Consider the following 20,102-nt stretch of genomic DNA (forward strand, 5'->3'; position numbering starts at 1 on the left):
GGGACCAGCTGTTTGTGTCTGGGGAGGGAGCTGCCTCCCCGCTATGGGGCACGGGAAGGACGTGGGGGGACCTTTCCTCCCCTCCTTCCCGTCCTCCCCCTTGTCAGTGTCGGCTGTGACCCCCCTTTCCTCCTCCCCCCCCTCCCCGTTCTTGTTTCCCTGAGTCCGTTCCCGTGCTCCGTGCGGGTGGGATTTCTGCAGAATGGAGGCTAAGCTAAAATAACTATTTTTGTTCACCCTGGCGCTGGCAATGGGGCTCTTCCATCTCCTCCCCACCCAGCAGCTTGGGGGTTTGCTTCTCAGCCTCCCCCCCCCCCCATCCCCACCCTTCCTATGTGTCCGTTTTTCCTTCACCCCTAAAGCAAGAAGGACACACACACATACACAAGGCAATGTCCTGATCCTCCTTCAACCCCTCCTCCTTCCCTCTCTGTGGGGTGAGGAATGGGGAGGGGGAGGCACAGAGAAGCCCTGCGCCCTCCCCATGACTGCTGTTGTAGGCCATCTCCTCCCCACCAACAGTCAGCCATTGTGTGCCACCTCCATCCCTCTCTTCTCCTCCCTCTCGTCCCCTCTTGTAGTTTGAGGGGGGGGGATAATCTGGCCGCTTCTTCCTTCCCCACCGCCACCTGAGCTGTGTGAGGTGGAGGGATGGGTTATACACTCGGCTGTTCCCTTTCAAGCTGCTCCTCCTCCCCTCTCCCCCTCTCTCCAGTAGCAGATTTGGTTGCCAGACTCCTTAATTCCTGCTCCCAGCCATGGAGGTGGGAGGGCCCTGTCCAAGCCTGGGGAGGGCTTTATGGAGGCTGCAGTCGCAATATAGAGGGGAAGGTGCTTGTTGCTCTTGGTCTCTTGTCTCTGTTATTGGTTTGGTTGTTGCCTCTGCACTCTTGCCACATAGGGAGACTGTGGAGCTCACGGCGCATGCTCGGCCGGGCCCCATAGAAACTTCCTGCTGCTGGAGAAGCCCAGCTCAGGGCTGCTTTTGGTCCAACAGCCCCTGCTTTTCCCCCCCAAACGCACTCATTCTCCCCTCTTTCCCCACCCAACCCTCCCTGTCTTCAAAGGGGGGGTGTTTAAATCAGCATGGAGGGGTTCCCTTATATAAAGGAAGTTGGATTTTGGGCAGAGTGCAGTTGTCCTGTCTGTGAGTTCACAACAGCCACTGCAGAAATACAGTGAAATAGGATTAATGTGTTGTCTCCTCGTGTTGTCCAGTGTCTGATCAGTATAAAACAGACAGCTGAGATCCACTAACTTCTAAAAACAGGGTTAACTTTATGGAAAACAGGTATTTATATTCAATTCCCCAGCAGCCCTTTACCTCTTATGTTATATAAAGGGCACATCAGGAACAGCACAGTTTTGTTAAACTGTTGCAAAACTTATTCATAAAACCCACCAACATACTATTTTGTTTGAATTTTTAATGAAAATACGTCTTTTAAAGTGATGTCTGTAAAGAAAACTGATGCTTTTACTCTGTGATGGGATAGGAGTGGGTGTGTAAGAGTAATTTTCTTGTGTGAACTGCAGTATAAATTCAAATGAAGGTGTGAGATAGTGACCTGTGTTTTAAGATATGCATTTGATTAACAAATATAATCCTGATGGCTTTCATTGCATGATGTGTGTGTCAGTAGGACAATTATTTCTGCATAACCATGTTCTAAACAGCTTTCCAGTGATTTAGATTATGGAGTTTTCATTATGGGTTGACAGGGGTTTTCTTGGTTACAACCAAATCATGGGGCTTAGATTGGGATGCTGGTGGCTGTCACCTGGTATCTTATAGCATAAATTAGGCATATACCTCATGGATAGAGTAGTGAAACAGTGTGTTTGTTAATGTGATTGATTTTTCTTGTCTCTAATGTGTGGTATCAAGCATGTTTGTGTACTGTTGATCAGAAGTTACAGGGTTTGGTGTGACTCTTTGGTAAAGTCATGATACATTGTAGTAACATGTAATCATGGAATGACAGAAGGGTTTGGAAGGGACCTTAAGGCCTGCATTTCATCAGGGTTAGATTTCCACCTTTCAGACAGTTTCTACTTGAAAAAACAACTAGGGACATTCATTCACAGAATCCCAGACAGATTTGGGTTGGAATGGACCTTGAAGCTCATCCAGCTCCTGCCCCTGCCATGGGCAGGGACACCTTCCACTAGAACAGCCATTCCCCTTGGCCTGTCCCTACAAGCCCTTGTCCAAAGCCTCTCTCCAGCTTTCCTGCAGCCCCTTTAGGCACTGGAGCTGCTCTCAGGTCTCCCCTTCAGGAGCCTTCTCGTGTCCAGGCTGACCCAGCCCAGCTCTCTCAGCCTGGCTCCAGAGCAGAGCTGCTCCAGCCCTCGCAGTGTCTCCATGGCCTCCTCTGGCCTCTCTCCAAGAGCTCCACATCCCTCTTGTGCTGCTGCCCCAGAGTTGGATCAGGGCTGCAGGGGGGTCTCCCCTTCACACAGCAGAGGGGCAGGATCCCCTCCCTGAGCTGCTGCTCACGCTCTGGGGGTGAAGCCCAGCACGCAGGGGGGTTCTGGCCTCAAGCGCATGCTGAAGCCAGGTCTTGGGGAGCTTCTCCTCACCCAGCACCCCAAGTCCTTCTCCTCAGGCTGCTCCATTTGGTCTCCTCCAGCCTGTGTTTGTGCTGGAATTGCCCTGACCCAGGGGGCAGATCCCGCACTTGGCCTTTGGGAAAACGATGGTTTTGGGATAATACTTGTCATGACTGTATTTCTCTACATAATATTTACTTCCATTAGTCTTCAAAATGCTGTTTTTAAGTGTACAAGTCATAAAGTTGCTAAACATTGATTGAAAACTAAAGTGGTCTTTTTTTCTGCTGAACATCTGTTATTTACCAACTGTATGTAGTTTTCCTTGGATAGCAAAAGGGACTTTGATTTCAGTTCTATACATTTTCACTTTTGATACCAGCATTGCTTGACAGTGGATTTGCATTGACAGTGTACATGAAATCGGAGCAAATAGCTACAGAACCTACAAAGTGTTTTATTTTCTGATTTTCTTGTATCTGGAGCAACTTTTAAATCCCAATAGAATCACAGAATCCCAGACTGGTTTGGGTTGAAGGGACCTTAACGCTCATCCGGTTCCAACCCCCTGCCGCGGTCAGGGACACCTTCCACTAGAGCAGCTTGCTCCAAGCCCCTGTGTCCAACCTGGCCTTGAACACTGCCAGGGATGGGGCAGCCACAGCTTCTCTGGGCACCCTGTGCCAGTGCTTCAGCACCCTCACAGGGAAGAACTTCTACCTTATATCCAACCTAAATCTCCCCTGTTCAAGTTTAAACCCATCATTCCTTGTGCTATCACTCCAGTCCCTCTCCAGCATCCTTGTAGTCCCTTTCAGATCCTGGAGGGCTGCTCTGAAGTAACGGCTGTTTCGAGCTCCTCCCCGTATTAATTTTGCAATGAAGGAAGGGAGTCAATACTTTGGGGGTTGTTTAACCCTGCTTTGAGGTTCAGCAGTTCCAGTATTGGTTTTGGGGTGGTTTTTTGGTCCTTTGTTTTTGAACACGCCTAGATTGTCTTGTCTCAAGAGTTACTCTTGTGAGAGATCAGTAGAGGTCGTTTTCTTTGTTAGGAGCCTCAAGGAGAGCCAGGAGCTCAGTCGTATGTTGTTCAGTGGTTGTAGAACACTCGTATTTTCTTTCCAGTTAATAATTACAGCAAAGAACTTGTCCATTATTGAGGGTATAAGGTATGACTTCCCTTACAGAAGGGATGCTGCGAGGATGCTGAGCAGATGCTGACAACAAGGAAGCTATCAAGTATTTCTTAGAGGCATTTTAGGTTTTTAAGGCTCAGACAGGACTTGAACTTTTATTGTATTATCTCTCCTACCTAAGAATTTCAAAACAAATAGCCATGACAGCAGTGCTCAAGTAAGAACAACTTCCTGTAGTTGTTTGACAAGTTTTGATATCAAATGAACCTGTATTAATAGGGGGTGAGATGTTTTAACTGTGTGTACACAGGTATGGTCTTGTCTTAAAGTGCACGAACCAATTTGAAATGCTCTTTGGGATTTGGGGGGTGATGTAAATCAGGCTGGAATATGAAAAGAGGAATGTGTGGTGTTGATTTTGCTGTTGAATTGTGGGATCAGCTAGGAGGTGTGAAAATAGGCTGCTTCTTATGAAGGCTTTATGATAAAACAGCTGAACTTCCTGGCTGGTGGCTCATTTGAAAGCTGTCTGATGAAGATTTGATTTTTATGAAGAATATCTTGCCTTTAAGAATGCTATCGCAGTGGGTTGGAACTGAATGAGCTTAAGGTCCTTTCCATCCCAAGCCATTGTGTGATCCTATGGTGATTCTTGCTGTATGTACAATCATAGAATCATAGAATGATAGAATAGTTAGGGTTGGAAAGGACCTTAAGATCATCCAGTTCCAACCCCCCTGCCATGGGCAGGGACACCTCCCACTAAACCATGGCACCCAAGGCCTCCTCCAACCTGGTCTTGAACACTGCCAGGGATGGAGCATTCACAACCTCCCTGGGCAACCCATTCCAGTGCCTCACCACCCTAACAGGAAAGAATTTCCTCCTCACATCCAATCTAGACTTCCTCTGTTTCAGTTTTAACCCATTACCCCTTGTCCTGTCACTACAGTCCCTAATGAAGAGTCCCTCCCCAGCATCCCTATAGGCCCCCTTCAGACACTGGAAGCTGCTCTGAGGTCTCCACGCAGCTTCTCTTCTCCAGGCTGAACAGCTCCAACTTCCTCAGCCTGTCTCCATACAGGAGGTGCTCCAGTCCCCTGATCATCCTCGTGGCCCTTCTCTGGACTTGTTCCAACAGTTCCATGTTCTTTTTATGTTGAGGACACCAGAACAAATGTTGTGACTTGGGTTGCAGTGATGATGGTCTTCTTGAGAGAGACCAAAGTTGAGTGTCTGTCGAGATGGTGATGGGGTTAAGTCAGAATTTGGTTGTTGAGATGCTTCAGTAAGTAAGGTGTTTCTTATGGGAATTCTTTAAGGAGTAACTGCTACGGTCAACTCAGCCCCATAGAACAGTTTGTTCACTTTCTTCTGGTGGAATGGGGGAGAGGATTGGAAGGATAGAAGTCGGAACTTGTGGATTGAGATACAGTTTAACAGGTAACGCAAAAGCAAACCAAGGGATTCATCCACTACTTCCCATGACAGGCAGGTGTTCAGCCATCTCCAGGACAGCAGGGCTCCATCACACATAATGGTGCCTTGGGAAGACAAACACTATCACTCCCAACATCCCCTCCCTTCCTTTTCCTCCCACTTTATGTGCTCAACTGTCATCCTATGGTATGGGATATCCCTGGGGTCATTTGGGGTCGGCTGTCTTGGCCTTGTCTCCTCCCAATTCCTTGTGCATCCCCAGCCCACTTGCTGTTGGGGTGGTGGTAGAAGCAGGAAAGGCCTTGACTCTGTGTAAGCACTGCTTAATAGCAGCAAAAACATCCCTGTGTGATCAACACTATTCCCAGCAGAGATCCAAACCATAGCCTCATACCAGCTACTGTGGAGAAAATTAACTCTATCTCAGCCAAAACCACATTCTCCACCCCTTATTCCATACCACCTGATCCTAGGTCCCATCCTCTCCATTATATCCTTACAAACTACCACCCTTCCCATCCTTTGATCTAATACATATATCTTTGCCTTAGTTTATGTGTCACCCCTTGAAATGTCTGTAAAATGTCCCCCGAGTTAATTCAGTCTATGACTTTAGGCTCCATCTCCTGTTATAGTAATTCCTCTAACATGCAAATTAAATCCTGGCTCACGACAATTTAGAGGTATTTCCATTCTATCCCTGGCCCCTTTGTCCCAGGCTGTAGGGTTTAACATTGGAATGAACTCCTCCCCTTGCCCCTGCTTCAGCTTGGACTTGTTTTCAGCCAAGGATGCCAAGGAAGGTACCAACCACGCCATTTGCTTGCTTGGTACCTTCTCCAGCTTGGACTTACCCTTGGGCCACAGTCCCTTCAGAGGTCCACCTAGTGCTCCACACATAACCATGGCCACAGATGCTTTGAGATATACCTGCTCTAGTGTGGACTCATCCACAGCTTCAGGGTGTCCTGCTCCCAAGTGAACTCACCCACAGGTGACAGTCCCTTTGACTGGAGTTGACACTGGAGTTCCAGCCTGCCAGGTACAGCAGCACAGACACAGCAGCCATGCCCTGGCCATCTGCCAGCCCAGGCACATGGCCACTGCTGTTACCAAGTGTTCCCAGGCAGAGCAGAGTGAGATGAGCACCACTACAGCAAACAGCAAAGCAAAAAGCACTAGACTTGAATTTACAGCAAGGCAAGTGAGCCCCATGGCAAACAAGGAGCCTGCAAGTTAATAGCTGAACAGTAAGAACAGCTATAAATGAACTAGAACATTCCAATCAAACCTGTCTTTAGCCCAAACCCTTCAAGCCCCATGCTGGGTGCTGAAAAGGATGGCTGTGGTTTAACCCCAGCTAGCAGCTCAGCCCCACAGAGCAGCTTGTTCACTCTTCCCTTATGGGATGGGGGAGAGCATCAGAAGGGTAAAAGTAAGGAAACTCATGGATTGAGATAGAGACAGTTTAACAGGTAAAGCAAAAGCAAAACAAGGGATTCATCTACCACTTCTCATGCTCAGGCAGGTGTTCAGCCATCTCCAGGACAGCAGGGCTTCATCATATGTAATGGTGACTTGGGAAGACAAATGCCATCGCTCCCAACATCCTCCCCTTCCTTCTTGTTTCTCCAGCTTTATGTGCTGAGCTGACATCCTATGGTGTGGGATATCCTTGGGGTCAGCTCTCCTGGCTGTTCCTTCCCACCCCCTGCTCACTTGCTGGTGGGGTGGTGTGAGAAACAGTAAAGGCCTGGACTCGTGTGAGCACTGCTCAGCCATAGCTAAAACATCCCTGTGTGATCAGCACTATTCCCAGCACAGATCCAAACCAGCCCCATACCAGCTACTATGAGGAAAATTACCTCTACTCCAGCCAAAACCATCACAGCAACCCAGGATATGATTTTAAGTGGAACTTGGGAGAGCTGGGAGATGTCCTTGCTTCTGTATTACTGTACTTTTAGTTGTAAACCTGAGGTACCAATACAGATCACCCTACAGTGTGCCTCAGTGCTGTATCTCTACCAAAGGCAAAACTGGGCAAACTGAACCAAACCATCACAGGAAACCAATACTTGTTCTCCTTGTTCTAACAAAAATACACCATCTTTTAACTAAGAGATTTTACTTGCAACAGTCTGAATAGTAGATGTATGTGATGGAGGGGAGCAAGAGCTACATCTGTATTTAGGGCTGTGTTTAAGGACCCATAGTATCAAATCCCACCTCATTTGTGTTGGTAAATAGCTGGAGAATTGGTGTAAATGTTAATTGAGCACTTGGTCTCTTGTGACTGAAAATATTAGCCCAGTGTTCAGCAGAGATCTGTTTTACACATGACTGCACAACCCACTTGCTCTTTGCCAGTTCCCCAATATGTGAATGAGGGAGCATCTTCTGCGGGTGATGGCATCTTCCAAAGGGTGTGGGGCTGTGGTAGCTCAGCTCAGCAGGATGGGTTGGATTTGTTGGTTACATGTATGTATGCTTTACATATTCTTTCTGCCTATAACAATCCAGCATCAAAATCTTGCTGGTCATGATGGTGCTGAAAGTGGTCTTGAAAGCATTGGGTGTGTTTTAGTTGGGATTTCCAGTCTGAGGCACTCTTCCATATTCCCACTGCAGTTTAAGCATCTTTATCTCCTTTGACTCTTTACAATTATCCTGCTGGGCCCAGCCTAGAAATTTCTCACTTGATTACAGCATGATAGGACAAGGGGTGATGGGTTCAAACTGAAACAGGGGAAGTTCAGGTTAGATACAAGGAACAAGGTCTTCCCTGTGAGGGTGCCCAAATAAGTGGTAAATGCTCCATCCCTGTCAGTGTTCAAGGCCAAGCTGGACAGAGCCTTGGGTGACATGGTCTAGTGTGAGGTGTCTCTGCCCATGGCTGGGGGTTGGAACTGGGTGATCTTAAGGTCCTTTCCAACCCAAACCCTTGTATCATCCTGTGATTCTGTGAATGTGTTGTGTTTGTTTGGAGTTTGATCATAAAACCACTCTTCACATGTTGGTTTCGGTTGAACTGTTGAATAAAAAGACCTGATAACATGCAGATGGCAGTAGGTCCATTTCAGTAAAGCTTTTCTCCCCTTTCCCTATTCTGTCTTTATAATGAACTGAGGGTAAAGGCTTGTGGAAACCCCAAGGAAACCATTTATAGTTTCTTTATGTTATTTCAGTAGAGAATACCTGAAACTGAGAAATGTGTAGTCTTCGGAGCTTCAAAGCAGTAAGTTGTTTTACAGTCTGCTGTATGTTGTGTAAATCTTGTAGACCTCTAACATCAGCTCTCTTTTCAAGTGAGTTTAGCCGCTGAAGCCACTTGTTCCAGTGGGTTATGTCAGGTGTTTTTGTTGGCATTGGAATACTTGGAAAGCTTTACAGCATTAAGTTTAAGGGTTCTCACCATTCTCTGAAGACATTCACAGGGAACATTGACTTAAACTGCTGTTGAATATGTGTATGGGAGAAACATACCTGAAGCTTTGAGCTGCTTAAAATAGCAAGCAAAAGCCACCCAGATCTAGTGACAAGGAGCTGGACAGACTTTCAAGCTTAAGATTAGGTATGTCTCTAAAGAAGAGGGTAGAGAAGCAGAGCTGTTAGTATAATTGCTTTTTCTTGTGTTTAATGTATGGTATCAAGCATGTTTGTGTACTGCTGATCACAGGTTACAGGGCTTGATGTGAATCTTTGGTAGAGTCACGATACGTTGTAATAATGTGTAATGACAGAGTCATAGAATGGTTTGTGTTGGAAGGGACCTTAGAGCTCATCCAGTTCCAGACCCCTGCCATGGGCAGGGACACCTTCCACTAGAGCAGCTTGCTCCAAGGCTTATTTCAGGGCAAGCGTACAAGAACCTGGAATGCTGGTGGAAATTCTTCTGGTCAGGTTGAGATGATGTTTTCTGAAGAAGCCTCATAGACTGTGTTGTGGTATATTTGTATCAGGGAACTTTCTAACCACCAATGTGAGTCCTGTGTGGCACCATCATCACGTCTAAGTTCTGTTCTGGCCAACAGTCCTTGTTCTTGGACCTGCCTACCTTCAGAGGGCTGCAGAAGCTGAGGAGTAGCCTCTTGTTTGAGGTTACTTCCAGGTAGTATTGTCTGGTGTGATAACAGATAGTTATGTGTGTGCAAGTATTAGTGCCTGCTGCCTCGTACAGCCACTTCTGAGGCTGTCCTGAAGATGATATTAAGAATAGCTTGTTTATGGCCTGGGAAGAACTTCTGGAAGACACATAGTATTGTTGAGATGAAGATTAAAACAGAATAACTATTTGTGGTGTTTCTGTGCTTTGCAGTAGCTGGATAGACTGCATCCCTCAAGCAGAAACCTCGTGCCTTTGAGGGGGGAAAGAGAGCCTCCCTAGTGTCTTGGTGATATTATCCTGCTGGAGGCAGAAGACAGTGACAGAAAGACTTCCTTTGTGTGGGGTGAAGGAGAGGATGAGAGCTACTGAAGGACTGAACTGGCAAACAGGTGCAGAGGATGGAAAGGTGATGAATAAATCATGGAATCCCAGCCTGGTTTGGGTTGGAAGTGACCTTAAGATTGTCCAGTTCCAACCCCCTGCAATGGGCGGGGTACCTCACACTAAACCATGGCACCCAAGGCTCTGTCCAGCCTGGCCTTGAGCACTGACAGGAGTGGAGCATTTACCACTTCTCTGGGCAGCCTATTCCAGTGCCTCACCACCTTCACAGGGAAGAACTTCCTTATATCCTACATCTCCCCTGCTTCAGTTTGAACCTGTCACCCCTTGTCCTGTCATTACAGTCCCTGATGAAGAGTCCCTCCCCAGCATCCTTGTAGTCTCCTTCAAACACTGGAAGCTGCTCTGAGGTCTCCACGCAGCTTCTCTTCTCCAGGCTGAAGAGCCCCGACATTCTCAGCCTATGTCCATACAGGAGGTGTTCCAGCCCCTGATCATCCTCGTGGCCTTCTCTGGACTTGCTCCAACAGCTCCATGTCCATCATCAGTACCCTGTCTCAAATCATTGAGAAACAATACAACTCACACAAAGGTGTGTTATATTCTTGGTTACTTCCAGCCTTGCAGGAAGAGCACAGTTTCTTCCAGTTGTGGAACAGCAATATCCATGGCCATTTATAACACTAAGGTGATCTTGTCTCCTTGTTTCATTACTCCTTCTCCTCTCCCTCCTTCTCCCCAAATCAATGAACTCTCCTTTGCTTCAGTTCTACATTTTAGCTTTAATGAGTACTTAGTACCTTCTAGCATTTGTCTCTCATATATGCAGTGTGCCATCAGCATGAGAGAGTTATTTCTCTTCCCCCATAGCCAGACAAAGCTCTTGGAGCTCGAGCAGCAGAGAATTTCTCAGAACTACAATAGACATAGTGATCCTGTTGATGTCTGTAATGGTCTGGGGAAAACAAACCATTTCTCAAAATGAGGGAAGGGCTGTTTCTAAAGACTCCTGTGTTTCAGCAGCCGTGCTTTAGCATTTGATTTCTTTCCATTATGATAATTCAGATATTGTAGTACCTTAGAGAAAAGCATTTGTTTCCCCTTAAACTCCTAGGCTAAAGTGATACTTGAAGAATTGATAACAAGCAGTCAATCCTAGCCTTAAAAATGGGGGTTATCAGCATGAAGCTCTCTGGCTTTTTTTGCTTGCTTTAAGCTCTGTTTTGCTCTCCTAACAGTTGTGGTTGGCAAAATCCTGGCCCAGTAGTTTGCCGAATGAAGTTTGCCTCTGAGTAGTCACTTGATTTCCTTCTCCACTCAGTGTCCCTCTGGTGCTCCTCTGGCTGTTTTCCAGCTCATCTCCCTCTTATCTGGTAGCACAAGTGCCAGGACATGTTTACTGCCTTTTAGTATTAATGACTCCCAGGATTAGAATGGTTTCCTCCTGAGAACAAGTTGGGATGCTTCACAAAAGGCATATTCATTAGTGGGTGATAGAAGTATGGAAGTCTTAGTTTGATCCCAGAGCTTGTGGTGTGGTGTTTTTGGAGTTAGCAGCAGCGTAAGAAAGCATCCAAGGTGAGAGCTACATGGTAAAACCCTGGTGAAATGCAGGCAATAAAGATGAAACATGATAAAACTTTCATGTTAGGAAATGATGTGCTGGAGCAGCTGATGATGGGGAAGGAGGCTGAGCTGTCAGGGTTGGATCCTCTGCTGAAGAAGCTCATAAATACAGCTGGGAAAAATACCCAAGGTTGTGTTGGAGCATGGGAGTGGAACACAGTGAGTACCACATATTAAAGAGTCGAACAAAGATTTAGGGAATCAGAAGCAAGGAGCTTTTACATCTGGTTTTGGCCAACTTTGTGGAATTGTAATTTCATAGTTATGTTATTCTCCAAAGAAAAATCTTCTGCCGTTTTCTGTTTGAAAGCATGGATAGTTCTTTTGAAGTATAGCTAGGTGGTTCCTGCTTGACAGATACAAAGTCATTCAGGAGATCACAGATTAAAGTGGTTAACTTGTGTTCCACAGCTCTATTACCTGATGTAAACAAAAATAGGAACTCTTATGCCCAGCCCTTCTTTGGCATTATTCTTTGTGGCAGGAGGAGCCAGGTGAGCCATGAAATGTGGTTTGAGCCTTGCAGTCTTCAGCTCAACATGTTAATGCAAACTGATGTTGCCAGTTGTCTGTGTTCATGCTGTTGATGTTAAGTTAGGGCCAGCTGAGGAGTGGATTTGCTTTCTGCACACCCCTGACAACCCTCCCTGGCACAGGGTGAGAGGAGTATTGAGGAGTGCATCACCCAACCACTGGACATGAGTCAGCATCCAAAGTGGTCATGGGTTGAGAGGGGGAGCAGCATGAGAAACCTGAAAGTGATGAACCAATACAGGTTGGGTGAAGTTGGGTATTGGTCATTGTGGTATAAATAAAGTGGAATTCCTAACTTCTAATTATTCTTTTGATGGGATGGACAATTAATCTTAATTGCCAAGAAAACAGGAAGGAGATCACAGAGTGGTTAAGGCTGGAAGGGACTGTTGGGAATCATCAAGTCCAAGCTCCCAGATCACGTAGGGTCAGCTGGAACACATTGCTCAGGCTTGTGTCAGATGGTTCATGGGTATCTCTAGGGAAAAAGACTCCAGGAATGAGTTGATTTAAAAAAGCTCAAGGTGAAAGATGGCGAATGCAGCCTCAGGGGAAGCACTGCTGTGGAGAAAATAGAATCCCAGAAGGGTTTGGGTTGGAAGGGACCCTAAAGCTCATCCAGTTCCAACCCCTGCCACGGGCAGGGACACCTTCCACTAGAGCAGCTTGCTCCGAGCCCCTGTGTCCAGCTGACCTTAAACTATCTGAAGGGGGCCTATAGGGATGCTGGAGAGGGATTCATCATTAGAGACTGTAGTGACAGGACAAGGGGTAATGGGTTAAAACTTAAACAGGGGAAGTTTAGATTGGATATAAGGAGGAAATTCTTTCCTGTGAGGGTGGTGAGGCACTGGAATGGGTTGCCCAGGGAGGTTGTGAATGCTCCATCCCTGGCAGTGTTCAAGGCCAGGTTGGACAAGGCCTTGGGTGATATGATTTAGCGTAAGGTGTCCCTGCCCGTGGGAGGGGGTTGGAACTGGATGATCTTAAGGTCCTTTCCAACCCTAACGATTCGATGATTCTATGATTCTGCTGCCAGGGATGGGACAGCCACAACTTCTCTGGGCACCCTGTGCCAGTGGCTCAAATAATGTTGAGAATGGGCAACAAAATTGCAAGTGATAGCGAGTGATGAGTGATTAATAAGTGTGCATTAGAAGGGAAAAGTTCATGATGAACACATCCCAGGGTGTTTAAAATTAGCTGTTAGCCCGACAAAATAACAGAATCATGGAACAGAAACAAAGAATAAGCTGAGTTGGAAAAGACCTTTAAGCTCATCTAGTCCAAGCGTTGCCTAGCACTGCCAAGGCCACCACTGCCCCGTGGCACTGAGGCCTCGTCTCCACGGTGTGTGAACACTTGCAGGGACGGTGACTGCAGCCCTGCCCTGGGCAGCCTGTTCCAATGCCTGAGCACCCTCTGGGGCAGGAATTGTTCCTCAGCTCCATCTAAACCTGCCCTGGTGCAGCTTGAGGCCGTTTCCTCTTGTCCCATCCCTTGTTCCTTGGGAGCAGAGCCCAGCCCCTCCTGGCTCCATCCTCCTGTCAGGCACTTGTAGGGAGCGATCAGCCCCCCCCCCGAGCTTGCTCTTCTCATTATTAACATGGAGTGGGCATTTAAAAACTAACAAAACACCAGGTGGCACAAAGATGGGCTGAAAATCACAGTAACATTTGGCATATTTAATTTCAGGCATGTGTATCTACCTCTCATTTTGGTGATTGCTCATTTACCTTCAGCTTAATTTTAGTGCTTGGCTGTGACAGTTCCTTCTTGCAAGGTTGTGCAGACAGATCAGGAGACTAAGGAAGATTGTATCAAGTTTTAAAGAAGGCTGCTGTTAGCTTCAGAAGAGATTTTTCAAGTGCACAGACAGGGCTGCTGGAGATTTGCATTCTTTTTGTATTGTAAAACCTGAAAAATAGCACAATGAATGAAATTTGGAAGTAATTCCAATTTAAATCTTTTCACATGTTCCATAATTACAATTGATTGCTGCAAATTATAACCGAGGCCAGAGCTCAGAAACATTTAGAAACTAATGGAAGGTGACTTGTAGTGAAAATATTTAAAGAGAAAAAGAAGAGCATGAAGTTTCTTCCTTCTGTGTTAAGCTGAGACTCTCACTAAAAAGAGGATTTAAAGGTAGCCCAAGGGTGGGTAATTTCATGTATGTGCTGTGGGGTTTTGTTACCTTCTGACAGAGGCACAGGGTGCCCAGAGAAGCTGTGGCTGCCCCATCCCTGGCAGTGTTCAAGGCCAGGTTGGACACAGGGGCTTGGAGCAAGCTGCTCTAGTGGAAGGTGTCCCTGCCTGTGGCAGGGATTGGAGCTGGATGAGCTTTAAGGTCTCTTATAACCCTGATGATTCTATGGTGCAGTCTTGGCTCCCCCTGTGAAGCCGCACCAGCCCCAAAGTTATAACCGTTTCTTGCAATTAAAAGAATTATGTTGATAGGGGTGGGTGTTTTAATGGTGTTAACAGGTCAAAACATGAGTTTGCTCATAGGAGTTGATACTAAAGGGTTGGGTGCTTTAAGGGATGAAACTTCATTGAATCCTCACCCTATGTGAGATCCAGGTATCGGCTCACAAGAGGACGAAAGGAGGGAGTTTGCGTCTTCAAGTCTAAATAAATCTTTGTTTTAGACCTAAGCTTAAAGTTGGTCAAGACCCACACCGTGTTTTTGTGGACTACTTTATCAGGTAATTCTGTTTGACAGGTTTTTTCCTTGTCAGTTTTCCACCCCTGGAATACTGTGTTCAGTTTTGGTCCTGCTGCACAAAACAGGTGTGGATGGGCTGGAGAGGGGCCAGAGAAGGGCCACAAAGATGATCCAAGGGCTGGGCAGCACTGAGGAAAGGCTGAGGAAGCTGGGACTGTTCAGCTGGAGAAGGCTCAGGGAGACCTGATCCATGTGCCAGGAGTTAAAGGATGGCTACAAAGAAGATGGAGACTCCCTTTTGACAAGGAGTCCCGTAGAGAAGACAAGGGGTGATGGGCACGACTTATTGCTGGGGAGATTCCAGTTGGACACAAGAGGGAAATTTTCCACACTGGAAACAAGCAGCCATTGGAATAATCTCCCCAGGGAAGTGGTGACTCACCAGTGTTGGACACTATTAAGATTGGGCTGGACAGGGTGCTGGGACATCTAGTCTAGGTCATGCTTTGCCTCGAATGGTTGGACAAGATGATCCTTGATGCTCGTCCCAACCTGGAATTCTGTGATTCTTACCTTGCTTCCTGGGGTTCTGAAGGCAAGGCTGCTGATGGCTGTGAAACCATTTAAAAGAAGCCTCAAATTCTGTGCTAATTGGATTAGACTTGTAAGAGTTTTGGGTTGGGGTCAGGAATTCAGCTGGAGAATGACTTTCATCCTGCTGTGACTTCCATGGAAATCTTTGTCAGCTGCTGGAAATGTTCCTCTCTTACCAGTTTGCCCAAGTCTCTAAACCCTTGTGTGGTTCTTTCTGGATAGCTGGGATCTCAAATGTTCTAGAATTCATTTTCACTGCTGATCTGTTAAGGAGCTGATTCTACCTTAGGGCAGAGCAAACACCCAGCTTTTGGTTTTCAGCTGCTGATGCAGAATGACTTGTGTTGGCTTCACCTTCAGTTTGCTTGTGCTGCTCCTTACAGAAGACTCTCATAATGCTGTTGGTGGGGAAATCCCTTGGGTGAGATGGTTTAGTGTGAAGTGTCCCTGCCCATGGCAGGGGGTTTGGAACTGGATGATCTTAAGGTCCTTTCCAACCCTGATTATTCTATGAAATACCAAGTTCTTACTGAGGAGTTCTCAACATTTCTCCATGTTAGTCACTGCTGAATGCTTTGCAGAATAAAAGATGTGTGTCTTTGTAGCATGGTTACATTCTTGTACTTCTTTAGGGTATAATAACTGAGAAATGCTGGGGTTTATTGGGAGATCCAAGCTTGTAAAAGTGGGATTTCAAGAGAAACTGCCACGAAACCTTCATCTGCTGCTGTTGTTCAGTCAAGTCTGGATGAAAAGGTTAATCCCAGAGTTTAACTAGGACTTACTCGAAGTGCAGGTTGGATGACCACTGACTGAAGACCAAACATGCTATGTTTAAAGCTGAACCTGAAACAGGGCAAAAGTATCTTTGCAATAGATCTTATCTGATATTCTATGATACATGAAAAAGAGATAAATCTGTTTTGTTTTTTTTTCCACTGAGGAGTACATCAAACCTTGGGAATGAAACTCCTTTTAGAAAAGGGCTTTGTATTCAACCTGCTCTGAATTTTTGTGTGTTGCCTTTTGATTCAAGTGAGAGATGTGAGAGAAGGTGATTTTAGACTTTAATCAGTATCTTTCTTACATTGATAGAATCATAGAATAGTTAGGGTTGGAAAGGACCTTAAGATCATCCAGTTCCAACCCCGTGCCATGGGTAGGGACACCTCACACTAAACCATGGCACCGAAGACTCTGTCCAGTCTGGCCTCGAACACCGCCAGGGATGGAGCATTCACAGCCTCCCTGGGCGACCCATTCCAGTGCCTCACTATCCTCACAGGAAAGAACTTCTTCCTTTCCAATCTAAACTTCCCCTGTTTAAGTTTTAACCCATTACCCCTTGTCCTATCACTACAGTCCCTAATGAAGAGTCCCTCTCCAGCATCCTTGCAGCCCCCTTCAGACACTGGAAGCTGCTCTGAGGTCTCCACGCAGCTTCTCTTCTCCAGGCTCAACAGCCCCAACTTCCTCAGCCTGTCTTCATACAGGAGCTGCTCCAGCCCCTGCTCATCCTCGTGGCCTCCTCTGGACTTGTTCCAACAGCTCCATGTCCTTTTTATGTTGAGGACACCAGAACTGCACACAACGCTCCAGGTGAGGTCTCACAAGAGCAGAGCAGAGGGGCAGGATCCCTTCCTTCAACCTGCTGGTCACGCTCCTTTTGATGTAGCCCAGGATACGGTTGCTTTCTGGGCTGCAAGCACACACTGAAGCCGGCTCATGTTCATTTTCTCGTCAACCAACCCCCCCAAGTCCTTCTCTGCAGGGCTGCTCTGAATCTCTTCTCTGCCCAACCTGTAGCTGGGCCTGGGATTGCTCCGAGCCAGGTGTAGGACCTTGCACTTGGCATGGTTAAACTCCATGAGGCTGGCATCAGCCCACCTCACAAGCGTGTCGAGGTCCCTCTGGATGGCATTCCTTCCCTCCAGGGTATCAGCTGAACCACACAGCTTGGTGTCATTGGCAAACTTGCTGAGGGCGCGCTCAATCCCACTGTCCATGTCAGCGATGAAGATGTTGAACAACAGTGTAACAGAATGTATGCTCCCTCACTTGAAGTAAAATGCTGCCATGCTTAGAGAATTGAGTTTTGTCTGCCAGAAATGTCTGTGCATGGATAAAACCTTGTAAACTAAGGTCGGCTCCACAATGGCAGTTGTAACAAGGAGCAGAAGAGCTTAGGTAACAGCTTAGGGATGAGGTGTATCCTCTGCTGCATCACGAGCAATGTGAGCAACAGGTTGAAGGAAGTGATCCTGCCTCATTGCTCTCATGAGACCCCACTTGCAGCACTTTGTACAGTTCTGGTGTCTTCAACAGAAGATGGACATGGAACTGTTGGAACAAGTCCAGAGGAGGCCATGAGGATGCTCAGGGGCTGGAGCAGCTCCTGTATGGAGACAGGCTGAGAAACCTGGGGCTGTTGAGCCTGGAGAAGAGAAGCTGCGTAGAGACCTCAGAGCAGCTTCCAGTGTCTGAAGGGGGCTATAAGGGTGCTGGGAAGGGACTCTTCATTAGGGACTGTAGTGATAGGACAAGGGGCGATGAGTTAAAACTTAAACAGGAGAAGTTTAGATTGGATATAAGGAGGAAATTCTTTCCTGTGAGGGTGCTGAGGCACTGGAATGGGTTGCCCAGGGAGGTTGTGAATGCTCCATCCCTGGCAGTGTTCAAGGCCAGGTTGGACAGAGCCTTGGGTGCCATGGTTTAGTGTGAGGTGTCCCTGCCCATGGCAGGGGGATTGGAACTGGATGATCTTAAGCTCCTTTCCAACTCTGTTCTATGATTCTGTGTTATTTAGATGCAAGATTTTCTCCTCATATTTAAAACCCTAATGTTTTAAATACAAACACTGACAACTGGACAAGACTTTCATTAAATATTCAGTTTCTCAGTCACAAAAGAAAGATTACAGTTATATTTCTCCACCAGCAGAACAGAATAATAACTCCAGTATTACTCTGTATTCCAATAACAAGCATAAACCACTTCCTCATTTAAAAGTAAGGTGATGATTTCTAAATCATCTCATTGGGGCTGTTGAGCCTGGAGAAGAGAATCTGCGTGGAGACCTCAGAGCAGCTTCCAGTGTCTGAAGGGGGCTACAAGGAACCTGGAGAGGGACTGTTCGTTAGGGACTGCAGTGATAGAACAAGGGGTGATGGGTTCAAAAGGGGGAGATTTAGGTTAGATACAAGGAAGAAGTTCTTTCTGTGACTAGTGGAGTCCCTCAGGGGTCGGTGCTGGGACCAGTGCTGTTTAATATTTTCATCAACGACCTGGATGAGGGAACTGAATGTACCCTCAGCAAGTTCGCTGGTGATACCAAACTGGGAGGAGTGGCTGACACACCAGAGGGCTGTGTTGCCATTCAGTGAGACCTGGACAGGCTGGAGAGTTGGGCGGAGAGGAGCTTGATGAAATTCAATAAGGGCAAGTGGAGAGTCTTGCATCTGGGGAAGAACAGCCCCATGTACCAGTACAGGTTGGGGGCTGACCTGCTGGACAGTAGCGAAGGGGAAAGGGACCTGGGGGTCCTGGTGGATAGGAGGATGACCACGGGCCAGCAATGTGCCCTTGTGGCCAAGAAGGCCAATGGCATCCTAGGGTGCATTAGAAAGGGGGTGGTTAGTAGGTCAAGAGAGGTTCTCCTCCCCCTCTACTCTGCCTTGGTGAGACCGCATCTGGAATATTGTGTCCAGTTCTGGGCCCCTCAGTTCAAGAAGGACAGGGAATTGCTTGAAAGAGTCCAGCGCAGGGCAACTAAGATGATTAAGGGAGTGGAACATCTCCCTTATGAGGAGAGGCTGAGGGAGCTGGGACTCTTTAGCTTGGAGAAGAGGAGATTGAAGGGTGACCTCATCAATGTTTACAGATATGTAAAGGGTGAGTGTCAGGATGATGGAGCTGGGTTTTTTTCAGTGATGTCCAGTGATAGGACAAGGGGCAGTGGGTGTAAACTGGAGCATAGGAGGTTCCATGTGAACATCAGGAAAACTTTCTTTACTGTGAGAGTGACAAGAGCACTGGAACAGGTTGCCCAGGGGAGTTGTGGAGTCTCCTATATTAGAGATACTCAAGGCCTGCCTGGACAAGTTCCTGTGTGATGTACTCTAGGTTACCCTGCTCTTGCAGGAGGGTTGGACTAGATGATCTTTTGAGGTCCCTTCCAACCCTTGGGATTCTGTGATTCCCTGTGAGGGTGCTGAGGCACTGGCACAGGGTGCCCAGAGAAGCTGTGGCTGCCCCATCCCTGGCAGTGTTCAAGGGCAGGTTGGACACAGGGGCTTGGAGCAAGCTGCTCTAGTGGAAGGGGTCCCTGCCCGGGGGTTGGAACTGGAGGAGCTTTAAGGTCCCTTCCAACCCAAACTACTCTGGGATTCTGTGACTTGTGGCAGAGCAATGGAGCTTCATTACAACCTTGAGAAATAGGGGATAAATTGTAACTATTTGAAAATAATCTCTCAGCTAAAATCAGGGCTGTGTTTTAGGGTCACATCCTGCTTGCAGCAAGGACCGATGCAGTGAAGTCTGCAGGTCTCGTAGCCAGGTCTGTTAGGTTGGCAACACAACTTACTACATGGGTTGGAAAAGGCTTTTAGGTCCCAGAGTCGAGCACTGTCCATGTTGGACACAACTAATTCACATGTGGCAGTGAAAGATGTGGTGTGATGGGATCCCTGCATGGGGATGGGTTTATCAGCATGATTCAAGTCTTAAGATTGCTGAATAATGATTAGTGGCATGTGCTCTAGATGGTCCAGGTAAGCAGGGACTCTTCTCATAGGTATTTAATCACTTAAGTGATGTAAAGGTACTTGGATATAGGTATGAAAATGATGTAGCTGCTGAGCATTCAAATTTCAGAGTACTTCCGTGGGATATCGGTGTCATTGCAATGTGAGCGTGGTTTGTTTGTTTTTCCATGCCTGCCAAAATCTTTCTAGGAACAGGATATAAAAGTGCTACTTGGTGACTTGTTCTCTCTGTTTTGATCTGGGCTTTGATGACAGCATGTTTGATTGCTCTTTTCATTCACTCGGGAGCCAGAGCCGTTACATTTTTATCCCTTTCCTGTGTGTCTTTTTGTGGGCAC

At 46.9% G+C, this 20,102-nt stretch overlaps 1 protein-coding gene across 1 annotated transcript in view; it reads left to right on the forward strand.

Annotated features, from left to right (window-relative positions):
* Window positions 1-20,102, forward strand: part of RSF1 (remodeling and spacing factor 1) — a 57,970-nt gene that overhangs the window by 572 nt on the left and 37,296 nt on the right. The window lies entirely within an intron of this gene.

This window comes from Pezoporus flaviventris, unplaced genomic scaffold, assembly GCF_033815535.1.
Source record: "Pezoporus flaviventris isolate CSIRO_AGI_PZ_B2104156 unplaced genomic scaffold, CSIRO_AGI_Pfla_v1 ptg000025l, whole genome shotgun sequence".
Taxonomy (NCBI): Eukaryota; Metazoa; Chordata; class Aves; order Psittaciformes; family Psittacidae; genus Pezoporus; species Pezoporus flaviventris.